General features: G+C 41.2%; 1 protein-coding gene across 1 annotated transcript in view; it reads right to left on the bottom strand.

The window, feature by feature from the left end:
- The window catches only part of LOC124272456, an 87487-nt gene extending 74867 nt beyond the window's left edge, over positions 1–12620 (bottom strand). Inside the window, 2 exon segments of the mRNA XM_046707629.1 lie at positions 12280–12328; positions 12581–12620. The gene's annotated coding sequence lies outside the window, so the exon portion shown is untranslated.
- Positions 12621–19629: the final 7009 nt, after the last annotated feature.

The raw sequence follows: 19629 nt of genomic DNA, 5'->3' as shown, positions 1-19629 counted from the left end.
TGCTTTTAGCAATATTTCAGCAATATCACGGCAGGGAACAACAGAAATGGGCTTCACACATTTGGGGAATCTAGCCTGGGACTTCAGTGTGACGTACGTATGCTCAAACCCAGTGTGCGAAATAGTCACTGGCCTGCTAGCCCGTGGTTAGCAAAAATCCGACTGCCTAGTGAATTTCCATGGGGTCATCTAGAAAATATATTACTCTCTCTGACTTGTTAAGTTATAATACACTTCTAAATCATGCAGCTTAACTTTGTGCAATCTTTTGCTTAGTTTCTACATTCAGATTTCGGGCTAGTGAATTATTTTGTTGGCTAGTAACTTCCAGGCATACTTAGCCCAACTGGCTATCAAAATTTGGAAACTGTTTCGCACACTGCTTTAACCATTTGGCTACCCCACGCTAAGTCCACCCAAAGTAAGGATCTGAGTTCACTCCAGTAAGGGTGTAAGTCCATCCAAAGTAAAGATCTGAGTTCACTCCAGTAAGGGTGTAAGTCCGCCTAAAGTAAGGATCTGAGTTCACTCCAGTAAGGTTGTAAGTCCATCCAATGTAAGGGTCTGAGTTCACTCCTGTAAGGGTGTAAGTCCGCCTAAAGTAAGGATCTGAGTTCACTCCAGTAAGGGTGTAAGTCCATCCAATGTAAGGATCTGAGTTCACTCCAGTAAGGTTGTAAGTCCATCCAATGTAAGGATCTGAGTTCACTCCAGTAAGGGTGTAAGTCCATCCAAAGTAAGGATCTGAGTTCACTCCAGTAAGGTTGTAAGTCCATCCAATGTAAGGATCTGAGTTCACTCCAGTAAGGGTGTAAGTCCGCCTAAAGTAAGGATCTGAGTTCACTCCAGTAAGGGTGTAAGTCCATCCAATGTAAGGGTCTGCGTTCACTCCAGTAAGGGTGTAAGTCCACCCAAAGTAAGGATCTGAGTTCACTCCAGTAAGGGTGTAAGTCCATCCAAAGTAAGGATCTGAGTTCACTCCAGTAAGGTTGTAAGTCCATCCAATGTAAGGGTCTGCGTTCACTCCAGTAAGGGTGTAAGTCCGCCTAAAGTAAGGATCTGAGTTCACTCCAGTAAGGGTGTAAGTCCATCCAATGTAAGGGTCTGAGTTCACTCCAGTAAGGGTGTAAGTCCACCCAAAGTAAGGATGTGAGTTCACTCCAGTAAGGGTGTAAGTCCACCCAAAGTAAGGATCTGAGTTCACTCCAGTAAGGGTGTAAGTCCATCCAATGTAAGGATCTGAGTTCACTCCAGTAAGGGTGTAAGTCTGCCTAAAGTAAGGATCTGAGTTCACTCCAGTAAGGGTGTAAGTCCATCCAATGTAAGGATCTGAGTTCACTCCAGTAAGGTTGTAAGTCCGCCAAAGTAAGGATCTGAGTTCACTCCAGTAAGGTTGTAAGTCCATCCTAAAGTAAGGATCTGAGTTCACTCCAGTAAGGGTGTAAGTCCATCCAATGTAAGGATCTGAGTTCACTCCAGTAAGGGTGTAAGTCCATCCAATGTAAGGATCTGAGTTCACTCCAGTAAGGTTGTAAGTCCATCCAATGTAAGGATCTGAGTTCACTCCAGTAAGGGTGTAAGTCCGCCTAAAGTAAGGATCTGAGTTCACTCCAGTAAGGGTGTAAGTCCGCCTAAAGTAAGGATCTGAGTTCACTCCAGTAAGGGTGTAAGTCCGCCCAAAGTAAGGATCTGAGTTCACTCCAGTAAGGGTGTAAGTCCATCCAATGTAAGGGTCTGCGTTCACTCCAGTAAGGGTGTAAGTCCGCCTAAAGTAAGGATCTGAGTTCACTCCAGTAAGGGTGTAAGTCCATCCAAAGTAAGGATCTGAGTTCACTCCAGTAAGGGTGTAAGTCCATCCAAAGTAAGGATCTGAGTTCACTCCAGTAAGGGTGTAAGTCCACCCAAAGTAAGGATCTGAGTTCACTCCAGTAAGGTTGTAAGTCCGCCCAAAGTAAGGATCTGAGTTCACTCCAGTAAGGGTGTAAGTCCGCCTAAAGTAAGGATCTGAGTTCACTCCAGTAAGGCTGTAAGTCCATCCAATGTAAGGATCTGAGTTCACTCCAGTAAGGGTGTAAGTCCGCCTAAAGTAAGGATCTGAGTTCACTCCAGTAAGGGTGTAAGTCCATCCAATGTAAGGATCTGAGTTCACTCCAGTAAGGGTGTAAGTCCATCCAATGTAAGGGTCTGCGTTCACTCCAGTAAGGGTGTAAGTCCATCCAATGTAAGGGTCTGCGTTCACTCCAGTAAGGTTGTAAGTCCATCCAATGTAAGGGTCTGGCGTTCACTCCAGTAAGGGTGTAAGTCCATCCAATGTAGGGATCTGAGTTCACTCCAGTAAGGGTGTAAGTCCATCCAAAGTAAGGATCTGAGTTCACTCCAGTAAGGTTGTAAGTCCATCCAATGTAAGGATCTGAGTTCACTCCAGTAAGGTGTAAGTCCATCCAAAGTCTGGAGTTCACTCCAGTAAGGGTGTAAGTCCACCCAAAGTAAGGATCTGAGTTCACTCCAGTAAGGGTGTAAGTCCACCCAAAGTAAGGATCTGAGTTCACTCCAGTAAGGGTGTAAGTCCGCCTAAAGTAAGGATCTGAGTTCACTCCAGTAAGGGTGTGTAAGTCCACTCCAAAGTAAAGGATCTGAGTTCAAGGTGTAAGTCCATCCAAAGTAAGGATCTGAGTTCAAGTAAGGTGTAAGTCCATCCAAAGTAAGTCTGAGTTCACTCCAGTAAGGGTGTAAGTCAAAGTAAGGATCTGAGTTCACTCCAGTAAGGGTGTAAAGTCCATCCAAAGTAAGGAGTCTGAGTTCACTCCAGTAAGGGTGTAAGTCCATCCAATGTAAGGATCTGAGTTCACTCCAGTAAGGGTGTAAGTCCACCCAAAGTAAGGATCTGAGTTCACTCCAGTAAGGGTGTAAGTCCATCCAATGTAAGGATCTCCAGTAAGGTGTAGTCCGCCTTTCACTCCAGTAAGGTTCGTAAGTCCGCCTAAAGTAAAGATCTGAGTTCACTCCAGTAAGGGTGTAAGTCCATCCAAAGTAAGGATCTGAGTTCACTCCAGTAAGGGTGTAAGTCCACCCAAAGTAAGGATCCATGAAAGTTCTGAGTCACAGTAAGGAAGTCCATCCAATGTAAGGATCTCACTAAAGTAAGTCCATCCAATGTAAGGATCTGGAGTTCACTCCAGTAAGGGTCCATCCAATGTAAGGATCTGAGTTCACTCCAGTAAGGGGTGTAAGTCCATCCAATGTAAGGGTCTGAGTTCACTCCAGTAAGGGTGTAAGTCCACCTACAGTAAGGATCTGAGTTCACTCCAGTAAGGTTGTAAGTCCGCCTACAGTAAGGATCTGAGTTCACTCCAGTAAGGGTGTAAGTCCACCCAAAGTAAGGATCTGAGTTCACTCCAGTAAGGTTGTAAGTCCAGTAAGGATCTGGTTCACTCCAGTAAGGGTGTAAGTCCACCCAAAGTAAGGATCTGAGTTCACTCCAGTAAGGTTGTAAGTCCATCCAATGTAAGGATCTGAGTTCACTCCAGTAAGGGTGTAAGTCCACCCAAAGTAAGGATCTGAGTTCACTCCAGTAAGGGTGTAAGTCCACCCAAAGTAAGGATCTGAGTTCACTCCAGTAAGGGTGTAAGTCCATCCAATGTAAGGATCTGAGTTCACTCCAGTAAGGGTGTAAGTCCAAAGTAAGGATCTGTAAGGATCTGAGTTCACTCCAGTAAGGGTGTAAGTCCACCAAAAGTAAGGATCTGAGTTCACTCCAGTAAGGGTTGTAAGTCCGCCTAAAGTAAGGATCTGGAGTTCACTCCAAGTAAGGGTAAAGATCTGAGTGTAAGTCCACCCAAAGTAAGGATCTGAGTCCTCCAGTAAGGTTGTGTCCAGAATGATCTGAGTTCACTAGTAAGGGATCTGAGTTCAAAGTGTAAGGTAAGGATCTGAGTTCACTCCAGTAAGGGTGTAAGTCCGCCCAAAGTAAGGATCTGAGTTCACTCCAGTAAGGGTGTAAGTCCGCCTAAAGTGTAAGTCCACCCAAAGTAAGGATCTGAGTTCACTCCAGTAAGGGTGTAAGTCCATCCAAAGTAAGGATCTGAGTTCACTCCAGTAAGGGTGTAAGTCCATCCAAAGTAAGGATCTGAGTTCACTCCAGTAAGGGTGTAAGTCCATCCAAAGTAAGGATCTGAGTTCACTCCAGTAAGGGTGTAAGTCCATCCAAAGTAAGGATCTGAGTTCACTCCAGTAAGGGTGTAAGTCCGCCTAAAGTAAGGATCTGAGCTCACTCCAGTTAGGTGCCGTTGTACAAAACAAGCTTAGCTCTAAGACTACCTTAAGTCTATGTTAAGGTGTGGGAGTTAAGATCACTTTAGCGCAAGATCGCTTTGTACAATGGCACCCTGATTAAGGCTTGTATTCACATGAAAAATAGTTTCGTTTCACCTGTGTTGGAGTTGTCGAGGTAATTCAAGACTTTTTCAGTGTTCTGGGACAAACATTATCAAAACAATCCAAATCAATATATAACATTAAAGTTGACTGCCACACACTGCCTGAACTGATGACACTCTGGCCTTGATGATGATCAGCTAAAGTGTGTTGATTTTTACAAAGTTTATTGATCACATCAACACCTGTGGACTCAAATATTTCAAACATGGCCATCAGCAATTTCTTTCCGAGAAAGTATACAGCCTGAATTGTGTAAAATATCAAGCCAGAAATTATATTCTGCATCATGCATAATGATATACATAATGCATATATACATTTAGGGATGGTTATCAATACAGAGCACAGCAATCAATAACTATTTATAATTTTGTTTCGTTATCAATAAATATAAGTGAGGTAACTTTAACTAAGCAAAATTTAAGAAATACCAGAAAATAGAAATGTAAGAATTTCACATCACTGGTGAGTGGTGACACACTAATGCACTGAATTACTAACAAAAAAGGCATTATGACCATAATTTGAATTTGAAAGCAGCCCACAAACAAGGACATAACTATATCTTTTGTGTGCGTAAATTAAAACTATACTTCATTACAATAGTTTAAGAAGATATTGTCAATGACACAATTTTCACCTTGATAATCATTAATATTTCCAATTATTGATCTTTTTAGCCAGCCAACATACTGTATTTCCTCACATAAGCACCCCCAGCTTCTATTTGTTTCAGGCAACGTTTGCCCAAAGTATTTAATCAGAAAGATAAAAATGAGGAGAATTCTGTGCATTAAAACCACCAGTTCTTCAATCAACACCCAGTGTTTACTCAAGGCCTAGTGCTAAACCAAGGAAGTATGGTAGCTAAAACTACTAATAGCTAAAAAAATCAATTGTTAAACCATTCTTTTCAATATTACATATCCCTCTGGGGCTCAAATAACATACCATGACTCTGTCAATTCCAATCACAAAAATGTTCAATTTTGAGTTGAGACGTTTCAGCACAACATATCTTTGTTATTATGCTGTGTATCACGCAGTCCACAGTTGAAAAGTAAGAGCGACAAAGCTAAATAGTTCAGCAGCATTTTTTAGGAATAATGGCCACATTATACATTAAAGGTCATACGATAACAACAATATCCAAAGATAAGTAACTGAAGGTTTACCAAAATAAATATGCATGCATATTTCATAATGATACATGTAGACAAGGGGAAAATGACTTTCAACATGACCGATTCATCTAAGATCAGATTGGAAGTCTGGACATTTTGCGAGACATCACAGTTTCAAACAAAGATGACCAGCGAAAATAATGCCATACCTAGAATTGAAACAAGGATTAAGAAGTGACCACGGGAAGAAAATTTGAAAAAAATATTAAAGATTTTATTCAGCATATTTATTTTCTAAATACAAAGGAGTTTCTGCATTAATTTTTAACATTGAATTCAATGGATGAATGTAACACAACACAATAAGTCTTCCTCTTTTCTGGTCTTGTTATCAGAGACAAACAACCTTGCAAGACCATAACAGGCGCGTAGCAAGCCAATTCTTTCGTGTAATCCCGATAGGCTGCAAAGCTTTATATTTAGATAGTATTGAGGGCTTGACCCAACTTTCATAGCAAAAATCATGTGTAAGCCCAGGCTTTTTTTCACAATGGTAGCTATGCCCCTGCATAACATTAGTAATAACTATACTTAAACAAGAATTGGGCTGGGTAGCCTAGATATAGAGAATCTCACCCGAGTGTCTCTTGATACAAATATATCACCATGAGTTGATAAAGTTACAAATTGTCAGGGCATTGTACAAAATCTACTGTAAAAATCTGCTTGATCTCATGCAAGCAATATCTCCCATGGAACACAGTTTGGATGATAAATAAAAGTGTTCGCTCATCACACCAATGACCCCGGTTCTTTTTCTCACATGGGCACAATTGTGAAACCCATTTCTGGTGTGACCACCATGATATTGCTGGAATATTTGCAAGAGGCATTAGAAAATAAGTCAGTCTTAGTTCACATGAAACTGGAGAGAAAAAACTACAATAACAGAATTTGTTACAGATACTGCCTACAAACTTGGACCAGAACATCATCCTTTGAGTGTGTCAAGCAAGACAGAAACAGCCAACAGTGCTTTAATAGTGCTTCTAATTGAGCGAAAATGTAAAAACTATTTGTTTTTTTCCCAACATATACTATAGATTTGTTACATAAACCAGAGATTTACCTTAACTTTTAGACCAAGCACCTATGGCAGGCAAAACATTATATTTTTTAATGAAACATTTGGACTTTTTTTTAAAAAACATTTTCCTAAAGTCTGAGGTATTATAACATTGAAATGATGTAAAAATATGAACTAAAGCATCCCCCTCTTTACTCATCATGTTATCAGTGATAAAATCACTATTTAAAAGCCTCAATATTAGTCACAACAACTGAAATAAATTGTAAAATTTTCTTTATTTTAAAGTCCAAAATGAGCTACAGTGTTTTTGGCAATGGTGTTCTCTCCTTTCCTGGGCCCCGATTTTCTACATTAACATTAACTTACGACTATCGTAGCGCTAAGAGAGCTTCGAAAATCTAGGCCCTGTATGATTGAGTGATTGGGTTTACGTTACACTGTTTTTTTTGCAATATTCCAGCAATATCATAGCAGGACACACACATTTAGTTCAGGCGATGAATCGAACCTCAACCTTAGGCATGTCAAGTGAACGCTTTGACCACTAGGCTACCCCAAAGCCCCATTCTTGTCCAGAACAATTCCTCACACCATAAGGTCACTTGAATCAAAAATTATTATTTCAAGCTTCAACTCTATTACTCAAGATGAAATCCTTGCTGGTTTATGAAAAAGGGATATTGAAATTGGTATCTAACATAGTAATCTATTAAAGGAAATCACTATTCCCTTGGCAGAGAGAAATAACCTAAATGAGTCTGCTGGCCTTAATAGGAACGACAGACAACTGGTTTGGAGAACTGCTCAAACGTTCAAGGTTGATCATTGCCCGTGTCACACTGGTTGATCAAACATTGGTTGAAAATATAACGATTCTCCATTCATTATTTCTATGTATGCTTCATGCAAACAATAATTATAATCACAAATCTTGCTGTTGTGAGTGAGTGAGTGAGTGTGAGTGAGTGAGTGAGTGAGTGAGTGAGTTGCTATGGTGTTACATACTTCCATTACACCTGAACATGCCTGGTTTACAGAATACTGAAGAAAAGCAAATCAAACTGAAAAATATCTCACTGATAAATATTGAGTAATGTGGGATCCATTTGGCACAGCATATATATGAGTGAGTGAGTGAAAGCCCTGGGGGAACAATATTCCACCCAGCGTGTCAGCTTCACCAGGGAGGAAAGCCCAAGCGATGCAGGTCTACTCTGGGGAACCCATGAGCACTGATATGGCGCTGAAAAACCTAGAAACACAATCAGGGCGGAACCAGAATTCCAGAATCATAAGTTTCTGCTTGGACCTGCAACCGCCAGACAACATATGCCCACTTGGAGTTCACATGAGAATCCACTGTACACTCTACATGGAAACACTTCACTAGCATCAAGTCCTGTCTGATATCAGAATGTTGATGCTTTACACAGGTTATACTCTATTTCAAAGTCAGAATATCAGATTCCCCAATGAATCTGGTAGCTTAACTGAAAAATAATCAATAACTGATTCATCAGTTGAAATTAGCTACAAACCATTTATCAATGAAAAATTATTAGCATGTGAATAGCATTATAACCACATCTGTTAAGTAGCCACAATTTAACTGAGGTCACTCCTTAACACAAGGATAACACGAAGAATCAGGTCAGTTCGCGATGACAAACAACAAACAAACAAATGAAACACAAGACCATCCAGGCAAATCGACATGTTCAGGCCTAACGAAATATTCTTAGATTTCTACTCTCACAGAGTTTCAGTAATGTCGGTTGTTTTTTCAGGTAAACACAGGGGTGGAAATAACTTTAAAATTGACAGTGTACTCCGGTACAGTGGCACATGTAAAGTCACTTGCCCTGATAATTTGTCCACTATACCGACCATTTTCTTGCTGATTTTTAAATAAACAACATAATTAACATTGGAAAGTCAACTGGACACCGGTATAGTGTGATATACAAATTTGCTTGCCCGACAGAAAAAAACACTGGACTCGGACGTCGGGCAATGGGTTATTTCCACCCCTGAAACATTATTATGTACAATTTAGAAAACATACATCGGTCAGTCGTGTGTAGAACTAGTTCTAGTGACTAATATCATGAGCAATAATCCATGCCCTCGGGCTATTAGTCATATCAGCAAACCTGACCAACCGATAACAGACTACAACAAGCATAGGTTGCTGGGGACGAATTCTAACCGGGGCTACAATTATCTGTTCAAGCATGTGAAGTACTGGGAAATATTGATCAACTTAGATCATCAAATATATTTTTAGTTTTTCAATGAGTGCATAAGTGAATGCTGTTTCATGCCAGGGTCAACAGTATTTCAATTGTGTCAAAGTGGTCTGTAAATAATGAAGATTGTGCTATATAAACAGGGGATGATTTACATGAGAAGCGTCTACAAGCCTGGGGAATACTGGCTGACAACAAAGCATGTGGCACTTTAAGACTAACCAACAAGAAACGACAAACTATCTGCCCTGAGGGTATGACTGGTACCAATCCTAAGACTTCGGAGAGGCAATTACATCACAATGGACAGGCAATGCGTAATTCCATGTTTTGAGTAGGTTATTCAAAATATTACTAATTGACATTTTTAAAAAGAGAATGAAGAAAAATATTTGATGTGTCAACCCTATTGATACATTTTACTGAACACAGCCTATTGTTCAAATGATGTCATGAAATCACTTTATGACATCACTAACAATGAATGACATCATATCTTCTCAACAATGAGACACTGTGATGTCATATGTCTTCAACTGACCAATCAGCACTGAAAATCACTAGAACTAGAAAAGTGTTTCACATCATCAATTTATCCTTACAGGCAAAGGTTGTAAATGTAACCACCAGATTGAAAGTCAGTTCGTACAAAAATGCACAGGTTCCTGGGATCAATTCTGTTCCCAACTACCAAAGGTCTGTCTTTGATATAAGACCCATGAAGATCTGGGTTAGAATGTGGTCTTCAGTAACCCAAGCTAGTCATTAGTGGGGACTAACAGGATCGGTTGGTCAGGCCAGTTGACTTGCTTGACACATGTCATCGTATCCCAATAGCGGAAAACGATGCTCATGCTGTTGATCACTGGACTGTCTGGTCCATGCTGATTATTTACAGACTGCTGCCATACAGCTGGAACATTGCTGAGTGCAGCGTTAAACAACAATCAATAAGTCTTTGAAATAATACTGTTTATCATAGCCGTCAAATATGAACAGCTTTCAAGTATGAACTGATATGGCCCTTAAAACAATTCTCTTTGTAAATAAAGACACAGTTCAGATACAAAAACAACTATGGTGCCATAGATATAGAGAGGCTCAGCTATACCAGTTCGATATAAGAAGAGAGCATACGAAGTGGAAAACATGTTAAATTAGCTGTTCACTTCTAATAAAATTAAACAAATCTCATTAACATTGGTGATAAGCACACACAAAATAAATGATTTCTTGTCCATTTCTCAGTCCTGTAAAATCTCATTAAACATTTTTTATACCTTCAGAGGCAAGCTTTTTTAAACATTTTAAGTGAGTGATGGTAATATCAAGACTGGGGAAACAACAGAATTGGGCTTCACACATTGTACCCATGTGGAGAATTGAACCCGGGTCTTTGCCATGACAAACAAACACTTTAACCACTACGCTACCCCACTGCCCCTCAAACAGTTTTAAGATCAGTATTAGGTGGATAGAGATGTAAGACAAAAGACTGGTCTTATGTCAAGCATATAGATTATCACAACAAAGGTATTACATGTTTGTGGTAAATGTAAAATAGCCACTTGTTTAATGTTCTAAATGCAAAAAGCTTTAAGAACGTCAATAAATTGCAGCATTCTGAAGCTAATGCATAAAAATTGAAAATCACAAGTATAGCCTGAAAAAAGTACCTTTTATGCCATAATTAAATGACTGTCCACCTGATTTATCTACTAAATAAAATAGAATATATACCATTTTCAATATATTACCCACTTTCAATTTCGAAACTTGAGCATTAGTATAGTAGCACTATATATCCTTTCAGGTCCAGCATATTCACACAATTTTTCTGTTCTTGTGATAAAATGTTCCTCAATATATTTTTACCACTCTGTTACCAAAATGCCAATTAAGAAACTTATATAATAAAAAAGAAGAAGAAGATTTTGTGGAAATAAAACAGGTATCATGTAATCATTTGAATCAAAAAGGGACGTATACAATTAGATCCTGATTTCACATCTCATTAACATAATTTATACTTTTATAAAAAAAATCGAACTCTGGTATGTTCTCTGATTTAGGTATGTTTCCATCAAGTTTCCCCAAAAAAACACTTACGGTTGAATATTGCTAACTAACATAAGGTCAATATCAAAATTAAAATTTAAACAAACGATTTCATATTAAAAATATAAGATTGCTATGAATTTGAGTAATTCCTTTCGTTAACAACAGATACATGCATTAGATACATACTAGGTCATCACATTCCTGGATGGAACATATTTTGAAATTGACAATTTTGTATGTAAAGTGAAACTCTGTCATTCCACAAAACTCCACATTCCAGACAATAACTGTTTGGAAAATCAATGCACACAGACAAGAGCAACATCAGTGATAACCAACAACTTTCTACCTCAGTATTCATTATTAATATACATATATAATTTTAGTATAAATAGTACTGTCCGGATTAGCGAGGTTTGAATGCATCGCTGTCATTTCAGGTTGAATTTCTGAATTTTGACAAAACCCAAAAATCACAAGCTAAAATAGATCCTTCCTACACTTATCAAGTTTACATTCCATTTCAAATTCAGTTATGGAAAATGATAAATGCACAACAAACATGCTAACCAAACTTATTAGCTATTGAAATTTCTGCATTACTTAGGAACAGAAAACCTTTTAGCTCATCATATACTTTGTTGCTAAACTATAGTTTCTAAAGAATAAGAAATGTTCTAAAAGTGTTGTTTAATTAGGAAATGGTGCACTATCCATACTTCAGTTTCGGCAGGTTCTAACATAAATGTCACTTAGTTCTCTGTCCAGAATGAATGTCAGTCATCCCCTGTTATGAGTCACAGAGTAATCTTCACACAGTTCACTCCTGCCAATATATGGGTTGGGCCACTGCATAGAGAACAGTTCATTTTTCTCCGCAGTTGCTGAAATACGTTTAAAATGGAGGCAGTTGTTTCAAAAAGTTGCCAACCTGCTGGAAAATTACTTAAAAAATTAAATGTTATTTTAGGCGTTTAATAATTTGTATTTTCTCCACCACTACGGCCCAATTTACGAGACTGCGTAACTTCCACTTTATTCCCCCATATAATATCCCACTTCTGTGCTTCAGGTGCCGAAACGAAAAAATGACAGCATATGGATATTTTTCTCACTGGAATATATAAATGAGTTGGACATACACATGCTGTAACGAATAGATTTGGAAGCCGTGGCACGGAACCTATTTTCTAAGGTAGGGACGGACTGTCGTGGAGGTGCCGTCTGCAAGTCTCATACAACACTCAGCAAACTAGACGCAAAACGATTCACACATAAAACAAGTCACACACTCTATGACATTATGGTGACAACTGACCTGAACATGAGATTCCTCTTCAAAAGCTGTCCGTTGATATAAACGTCATCTGTAAACAACAAAAGGAGTCAGCTGTCATTGGGAAACGTTGGGGGAACTACAAAATAAGCCAGGAAAACCGCAGCGTTGAATCGTTCACTTCGGATGCACTGTCCAGCAAAGTGAAAGTTTGAATTGACAAACTTTCTGCAATAACAATAAATTCAAACCATCTTGCAACCGCGAAGCATTATATAAAACCGTATTCTTCCACTTCGCGTGTACTTTTTAGTGTTTCAAATTTCGCCCCCCACCCACGCACCTGCAGCCATTTTGGATTATAGGCAGACATTGGCAGACTAGGTCATGCAGCCGCAGTTTCGCACATATGATATGGCGTAGTAAAATTTACATCTGTAACCAATCTGGTCATATTTACAGCAGTTGGGTAGCTTTATTATAATTATGCATAAAATATTGACCTAAGGTTTCTGTTTGGCTTCCAGTAATTCATAATTCAATCAATAAACCGTAGCTAGGCAATCTATTTGCGTAAGAGGTGACGTCACGAAGGCATTTTTCCCTGGGCTGCCCAGTTCAAGTCTACAGACTTTTTTCAAGAGCATCATGACTGGAATAGCTTCCCTGGTACTTTCGTTGTGTGCCATATCTCACGCACAGTGCGGGCCTCTTTTCACCTGAGTGTCTACGCGTGGCGTATTGAGCGGCACCCGTAAATCTCGTGCAGTGAGGTGCGGGGGAGGGTGACCCGTCTGGTTCAGGTCACGAATCTAGGTCAGGTCACGAGTTCTCGCGCTCGTGCTGGCAAATAATCAAGACTAATGCCCCCAGTGTGAATAGAACAACTGAGTACACGTGCGCTCAGTTGAAATCTTTGTTTATATACTGAAACGAATATGAAGGGAGGCACAATATTTACCTAGGCGGTGTTTGGTGGCATATCCACTTTGTATTTTAGATACTTTTTTTAAAAGTAGGTCAATAAAGCAAAGAGATTTAACGCAACTTTTAAAGGTTTTAGAGGAGTATGTTTTTATAATCAGAAAATCGGCAATTGTTTTCTGAAGGTCATGGAAGGCTAAGTACATGTTTGCCAGATTTTTCAAATACTTTTGAACCTGTTGTGTATTGAAATTAGAAAATATAACGCGTGCTTATGCCATTCAAAAACTTTACATTGACCCATTAACAAGCCAAGGTCGGGGGTGTACACGAACATTGAGCTGGTAAAATCTCGCGCACCCCCCGGTGTTTTGTCATGTAAATATGGTTAAAGCCACATTTAAGAAAAACAGTGTTGAATATGGTGTGGCTTAACCGGCAATGGACATGGCTGAGTGATCGTGTGAATGTGGCTCTCCCGGCATTAGCTAATCTATGTTACCGTAAATAATGTGAAATATTCAGTATGTAAAATCAAGAAATCCAGTTGAATTGTTCTAGGAGAAACGTCAAGATCACGCAAACTAGCTGCCTCACGTAGACCTGTATACTCAAACCCCTTTTAAGAATTATGTATGATTATACAACCAATTGTTTCTTTGAAGCATTTTAACTTATGGGGGGGTCAATTCAATGTTTTATCCTTTTCTGATAACTGTTTGAGCTATGGTTGCCTCCGTTATTATGTTAACATTCATGCTAAAAACTCAACAACAAAATAAATAAATAAATAATTTAGAAGAATGACCATTTATTGCACATATATACTTATCAACAGCGCCTAACGCCTAACTCTTTCGATTTCATAGCTTCCATTGCATGAAGACATAAAAAAGATACAAATAAAGTTTTTTAAGAGCATAAGCTGAAATTGCCTTTTTCCATAGAATGACCCATTAGCATGTATCATTTTATATCAGAACATATGTTATCATATGTTAACTAAAAACGTCAGCTTGATTAAAGAAGCCGCCCATCATGTGTTAACTAAACAAACAAAGGACAAGTCACTAAAACAATTTTAAATTAACCTTTCCCACCTGCCGAGCGCCCGAGAAACCATGAAGTATATTTACGGTGTTCGCCCGGGAAAGCCACATTTGAAAATACCAATTGCCGCTAAAGCCACATTTCAAGTACAAACCTCGGTGCCGCAAATCGCCGCGAAAACCACATTGAGTAAGGGAATCAATACCGTTTTTTCAAATAAGCGTCACCCATTGATCACCTTTGCTCGCCGTGCTCAAGGCACAGGTTCGATTCCGCACATGGGTGTTGTCCATAAAGCTGGTGAGTGAGTATGGTTTTACGCCGCTTTTAGCAATATTCCAGCAATATCACGACGGGGCACATCAGAAATGGGCTTCACACATTGTACCCATGTGGAGAATCGAACCCGGGTCTTCGGCGTGACGAGCGGACGATTTAACCACTAGGCTACCCCACCGCCCCCATAAATCTGGTGTTCCCTGGCGTAATATTGCTGTAATAATTCTAAATGCAACATAAAACGATACTCACTCATTCCACGGCATTTCACAAAATTATTATTATTAATATAATGTTTATAACATAGACACTGTAACAGTTTAATAAATATCATTCAATAACATGTGCCCGAGGGAACGTTCTAAACAAAATGTCGACAGAGTTAATTTACATGAATGAAATTGCCGGTACAGGGACCAACAAGAGTGATCTTTTACAAATCCAATTAAATTGATTCTTTGAAATGCATATTTTTAATAAAATATATATGATTTCGAATTCGAGGTTGTTTATATTTTTGTTTTGATATCTTGATATTTGTGTCGATTAAATCTGTAAATGAAAGTAAGTACACTTAAAATATTTGTTAGACGACACTTTTCAGGTTAGGTTCAGACATGCGCAATCATGGCCGCAGGGAACATGAGAATTACATCAACATCAGAACGATAATTTTTTGTAACAAAATATTATGAAAACATATAAACTGGAGTGTAGGAAAGCAAAAGCGGACGTGAAAAAATAAGACACACTTGAACGTTGTTACAATTATGCAATTACGAGTGAGTGAGTGAGTATGGTTTTAGGCCGCTTTAGAATGAACCGAATTTTATTTTTATTCTGTTCTGCTTTAGAATGGGCGTCATACATTGTACCCACGTGGGGAATCGAACCGGATCTTCGGCGTGACGAGCGAACGCTTACACAACACTTACTAAAATTGTTATGGCGTTATCAATAGTGGTGATATGAAGGAGATAAAATATAATGACAATATATTTATTATTTCTTGACTTTCTCGTGTTACTTTGAATTGTCTTGGCCATTTTTGTATTTGATTATGTCAGTAATCAAAAGCATGCAAATGCAAGAAAGCAACAAGGCTAGCGCTGTGATACACTTTTGATACTTGGGTATAGGGGCACATAAAGTTGCAATTCTCAGAGGCAGGAAGGTGAGTTCGAGATAACCGAGAATTCGACACATCCAGATACATACGGAAGGAACTTTGAGGGACAGGAAGGTTAGTTCGAGACATCCGGAATTCGACATATCCAGTTCCGTGCAATGAGGGTCGACTGATTTGAACGACAACTACGTTTAAATCTTTACATTTCCAACCCCAAAAGGACCCTTATCCTTCTTCGTCCTTTTGAGGCAGTGGGGGTAGCCCAGTGGTTAAAGCGCTGAAGACCTGGGTTCGATTCTCCACATGGGTACATTGTGTGGATCCCATTTCTGGTGTCCCCCGCCGTGATGTTGATGGAATATTGCTGAAAGCGGCGTAAAACCATACTCACTCTTCGTTCTTTCAGTGCCAACATACTGTATTTCTACCCACCCATGGATAAGTATGATACGAAAGTCAAACTGGTTCATGTTGTACTTAAAGACGTCACAAGCCATTAAAACTAAAATGCGTTACGGCTAACTTTCAGGTTGTCGTCATATACTTCGAACCACCCGTAAAATCCTGAGGCGTTTTTAATTAATTTAATAAACATAGCCGACGCGTTATCCTGGCGTGAAAGTTTAGATCTAGTGTGACATCGCGAGTGATGAGAGTGATTGTAATTCGTTTATTAAAATATGAATTCACAATTAATAGGTAAAGTTATCGTTCCGCACCACCACCCCTAAAAACGACCCCTGGATACGTTTTTCTCTATGTTTGTACCAGTGAGCGAGTGAGTTTAGTTTTACACCGCTGTTAGCAATATTCCAGAATTATTACGTCGAGGGCACCACAAATGGGTTCACCCATTGTACCCATATGGGGAATCGAACCCGGGCCTCCGGGCGAACACGTCAACCACTAGGCTACCCAACCGCCGCTCTTTTGTACCAGTAGCACACCAGTCTTTCCTTCATACTCATTTCTACACGAGTATGTAGTAATGGTTGAGATGTCACACACCTGTCCTATCCCTGTAATGGGAGATAGCTGGTAAGTGTTGAATACACTTCGGTAAAAGATGTTCAGTTCATACTGTAAATACATTAATTATCCTTGCGTGATGTGGTGGCATGTTGAGACGTGACGTTTTTCTCTCTATTCCCAAAAGTGGTTTGGTTGTGGAGTCACGCGTCATGGCCGTAACTTACGTCCATCCGAGAATAATCGCATGTTGTTACTATGTGGAAACGTCTTGGACAGGGTCTTGGACACTGTAGACTGCCTCTTGTTGCCACGGTCTTGGACATCGTAGACTGCCTCTTGTTGCCAGGGTCTTGGACACCGTAGACTGCCTCTTGTTGCCACGGTCTTGGACATCGTAGACTGCCTCTTGTTGCCAGGGTCTTGGACATCGTAGACTGCCTCTTGTTACACTATCGTAGACTGCCTCTTGTTGCCAGGGTCTTGTTACACATCGTAGACTGCCTCTTGTTGCCAGGGTCTTGGACATCGTAGACTGCCTCTTGTTGCCAGGGTCTTGGACACTGTAGACTGCCTCTTGTTGCCAGGGTCTTGTTGCCAGGGTCTTGGTAGACTGCCTCTTGTTGCCAGGGTCTTGGACACCGTAGACTGCCTCTTGTTGCCAGGGTCTTGGACACTTCGTAGACTGCCTCTTGTTACACTATCGTAGACTGCCTCTTGTTGCCAGGGTCTTGGACATCGTAGACTGCCTCTTGTTGTTACACTATCGTAGACTGCCTCTTGTTGCCAGTGGTCTTGGACATCGTAGACTGCCTCTTGTTGCCAGGGTCTTGGACATCGTAGACTTTGCTCTTGTTGCCAGGGTCTTAGACAGCCTGCCTCTGTTGCCAGGGTCTTGCATCGTAGACTGCCTCTTGGACATCGTAGACTGCCTCTTGTTGCCAGGGTCTTGGACATCGTAGACTGCCTCTTGTTACCACGGTCTTGGACATCGTAGACTGCCTCTTGTTGCCAGGGTCTTGGACATCGTAGACTGCCTCTTGTTACACTATCGTAGACTGCCTCTTGTTGCCAGGGTCTTGGACATCGTAGACTGCCTCTTGTTGCCAGGGTCTTGGACATCGTAGACTGCCTCTTGTTACACTATCGTAGACTGCCTCTTGTTGCCAGGGTCTTGGACATCGTAGACTGCCTCTTGTTACACTATCGTAGACTGCCTCTTGTTGCCAGGGTCTTGGACATCGTAGACTGCCTCTTGTTACACTATCGTAGACTGCCTCTTGTTGCCAGGGTCTTGGACACCGTAGACTGCCTCTTGTTGCCAGGGTCTTGGACATCGTAGACTGCCTCTTGTTGCCAGGGTCTTGGACATCGTAGACTGCCTCTTGTTGCCAGGGTCTTGGACAGCGTAGACTGCCTCTTGTTGCCAGGGTCTTGGACATCGTAGACTGCCTCTTGTTGCCAGGGTCTTGGACACTGTAGACTGCCTCTTGTTACACTATCGTAGACTGCTTCTTGTTGCCAGGGTCTTGGACATCGTAGACTGCCTCTTGTTACACTATCGTAGACTGCCTCTTGTTGCCAGGGTCTTGGACATCGTAGACTGCCTCTTGTTACACTATCGTAGACTGCCTCTTGTTGCCAGTGTCTTGGACACTGTAGACTGCCTCTTGTTACACTATCGTAGACTGCCTCTTGTTGCCAGGGTCTTGGACATCGTAGACTGCCTCTTGTTACACTATCGTAGACTGCCTCTTGTTGCCAGAGTCTTGGACATCGTAGCCTGCCTCTTGTTGCCAGGGTCTTGGACATCGTAGACTGCCTCTTGTTGCCAGGGTCTTGGACATCGTAGACTGCCTCTTGTTGCCAGGGTCTTGGACATCGTAGTCTGCCTCTTGTTGCCACGGTCTTGGACATCGTGGACTGCCTCTTGTTGCCAGGGTCTTGGACAGCGTAGACTGCCTCTTGTTGCCAGGGTTTTGGACATCGTAGACTGCCTCTTGTTGCCAGGGTCTTGGACACCGTAAACTGCCTCTTGTTGCCAGGGTCTTGGACACCGTAGACTGCCTCTTGTTGCCAGGGTCTTGAACACCGTATAGTGCCTCTTGTTACACACTGTAGACGGCCTCTTGTTACACTATCGTAGACAGCCACTTGTTGCCGGGGTCTTGGACATCGTAGACTGCCTCTTGTTGCCAGGGTCTTGGACACCGTATATTGCCTCTTGTTACACACTGTGGACTGCCTCTTGTTACACTATCGTAGACAGCCACCTGTTGCCAAGGTCTTGGACATCGTAGACTGCCCCTTGTTGCCAGGGTCTTGGATACCGTAAACTGCCTCTTGTTGCCAGGGTCTTGAACACCGTAGACTGCCTCTTGTTACACACTGTAGACTGCCTCTTGTTACACTATCGTAGACAGCCACTTGTTGCCAAGGTATTGGACATCGTAGACTGCCTCTTGTTGCCAGGGTCTTGGACACCGTAGACTGCCTCTTGTTGACAGGGTCTTGATCACCGTAGACTGCCTCTTGTTGCCAGGGTTTTGGACACTGTAAACTATCTCTTGTTGCCAGGGTCTTGGACATCGTAGACTGCCTCTTGTTGCCAGGGTCTTGGACACTGTAGACTGCCTCTTGTTGACAGGGTCTTGAACACCGTAGACTGCCTCTTGTTGCCAGGGTCTTGGACACCGTAGATTTCCTCTTGTTGCCAGGGTCTTGGACACTCTAGATTGCCTCTTGTGGCCAGGGTCTTGGACACCGTAGACTGCCTCTTTTTGCCAGGGTCTTGAACACCGTAGACTGCCTCTTGTTGCCAGGGTCTTGGACACCGTAGACTGCCTCTTGTTGCCAGGGTCCTGGAAACCGTAGATTGCCTCTTGTTGCCAGGATCTTAGACACCGTAGATTGCCTCTTGTTGACAGGGTCTTGAACACCGTAGACTGCGTCTTGTTGCCAGGGTCTTGGACACCGTAGACTACCTCTTGTTGCCAGGGTCTTGGACATCGTAGACTGCCTCTTGTTGCCAGGGTCTTGGG

The sequence above is a fragment of the Haliotis rubra genome, unplaced genomic scaffold (genome assembly GCF_003918875.1).
Source record: "Haliotis rubra isolate DU_JTF1 unplaced genomic scaffold, ASM391887v1 Scf17, whole genome shotgun sequence".
NCBI lineage: Eukaryota > Metazoa > Mollusca > Gastropoda > Lepetellida > Haliotidae > Haliotis > Haliotis rubra.
This window is presented reverse-complemented; position numbering and strand designations above follow the sequence as displayed.